The sequence below is a fragment of the Gossypium arboreum genome, chromosome 7 (genome assembly GCF_025698485.1).
Source record: "Gossypium arboreum isolate Shixiya-1 chromosome 7, ASM2569848v2, whole genome shotgun sequence".
NCBI lineage: Eukaryota > Viridiplantae > Streptophyta > Magnoliopsida > Malvales > Malvaceae > Gossypium > Gossypium arboreum.
In genome coordinates, this window is record NC_069076.1 from 97,441,492 (window position 1) to 97,444,078 (window position 2,587).

Below are 2,587 nucleotides of genomic sequence, written 5' to 3' on the forward strand. Positions count from 1 at the left end.
TTAAATTATTTTAAAGATATTCAAACCATTTTTAAATTCTATTTAAAAGTTAAAATAATATTTTATTTTAAAAGTGAAATTTGAATTAATAAAAAATAAAAATATTTTTCATTTTCTAGAAATAGTGTAAATTTTAAAAAATAGGGACTTAAAAATAATTTTTATTTTTCGTGGAGCCAACTTAAATGGCGCTACTGACTTCATCGCACCATCTTTCACTCTTTTTTTACTTATTTATTATTTTTTAGTTTTTTATTATCTTTTGTCTTTTCTTTAAATTATTTTCTTTTTTAAGTTTTATATTTTTTCTTATTTTATTTTGTTTATTTATTTAATTATTTTTCTTATTAATTTTAAAAATTTAAAATGTATATTTGAAATGTTTGATAATATATATATTTTGTAAATTTTAAATATTATTTTAAATTATTTTTAAATTTTAAATATTTTTTAAACATTAAATAATTGATTTTTTATAAAAGTAACATAAAAATTTAATTTATTATCAAAATAATTGATTTTTTAATTAAATACTGAAAGTGACCTAAAATTTACAGTAAAAGTTGGTGGAGCCAAATTAAAAAATTGGTCATTTTGATAATTAATTAAATTTTTGGGTTATTTCTATTAAAAACCAAATATCTTTAAAAATAATTTAAAATTAATATTTAAAATATTATAAAACAAATTAAATAATATTTAAAATATTAAAAACTAATAATAAATTTAAAAGCTCATATCTTTAAAATATTTAAATATTTTATATTATTAAAAATATATATTTTAATATTTTAAAAATAATATTCAAAATTTAAAAATAATTTAAAATAATATTTAAAATTTAAAAATATATATTATAAAACATTTCAACTATATATTTTAAATTTTTAAAATTAATAAAAATAAATAAATAAACAAAATAAAACAAGAAAAATATAAAACTTAAAAAAATTTAAAGAAAAGACAAAAGATAGTAAAAACTAAAAAATAATAAATAAGTAAAAAAAAGTGAAAGATGGTGTGGTGAAGTTTGGTTATGCCATTTAAGTTGGCTCCACCAAAAAATGAAAATTTATTTTAAGTCTCTCATTTTTTAAAACTTGTAGTATTTTAGAAAATAAAAATATTTTTAATTTTTTATTAATTCAAATTTCACTTTTAAAATAAAATATTATTTTTAACTTTTAAATATAATTTAAAAATGATTTGAATATCTTTAAAATAATTTAAAAATCATATTGTAAAACAAATTAAATAATATTTAAATTATTATAAAACTAATAACAAATTTGAAAGTTTAAAATATTTAAATATTTAAAAATAATATTTAAAATTTAAAAAGTAATTTCAAAATATATATTTAAAATTTTAAAATATATATTAATAAAATATTTCAAATATATATTTCAAAAATTTTAAAGTTAATAATAATAAATAAATAAAATAAATAAATAAATAAATAAGACAAAAGAAAAGTTAAAAAGTCAAAAAGTAAAAAAAAAAAAAGATTGACATGGCAGAATATGGTGGCGCCATTTAAGTTGGCTCTACCAAAAAAATAGTTAATTTTTTTAAAGTCCTCTCATGTTTCTAAAAATTTTAGTATTTCTCTGGTATTTATACAGGTGACGTCATTCTAAATAGTTCCACTAAAAAATTAATTTTTTATACTCTCTGCTGACGTGGAAAGTTGGTGGTGCCATATAATTTGGCTCCACCAACTTTTATTATAGATTTCAGGTCATTTTAGTGTTTAATTAAAAAAGTGGGTCATTTTGGTATTTAATTAAAATTAAGGGGTTATTTTAATAAAAAAGGCCGAGTTACTTGCATACAAATGAAAAGCTGTCCAACAGGCTTTTTTATAAAAATAACTCAAAAAATTTAATTAATTACATAAATGACCTATTTTTTAATTAAATACGTAAATAATTTAAAATCTATAATAAAAGTTGGTGGAGTCAAAGAATTTAGCGCCACCAACTTGTCATGTTAGCAATCTACACTAAAAATTAATTTTTTTGTGGAATTATATAAAATGGAGCCACGTATATAAATACTAAAAAAATATTGTGATTTTTAAAAGTATAATTGGAACTTTAGCAATTTTACCTAAAAAGCCAAATTAACTGGGGCAAGATTTCGAAACTTTGTTTTTTTTTTTACTTGTTTTAAGTTTTATCCTATTATTTTGTTTTATTACGTCAAATTTGTCTTTATTTATTTTATTTATCTTATTACTTTTTTATTTACTTTTTTAAGTTCTTTATTTGCCCTTATTTATTTTATTTATTATTGTTTTTAAAACATGAAATGTATATTTGAAAACCGTTTCTTTCGTCTTCTTCTTCTTGTATATTTCCCTTAGAAGAAGGTTATCCAGTTAGTTGATTTGTCTTCCTTCCTTACTAATTTCGTACTTTGTCCAACATCAACTGAATGAATAGAAGGAAAGAAAACTCAACCGTTTCTTTCTTCTTGTTCTTGGATATTTCCCTACATTGATCCCTTAGAAGAAGGTTATCCCGTTAATTGATTCGTCTTCCTTCCTTACTAATTTCGTAATTAGTAAAAATGCGGGATACCA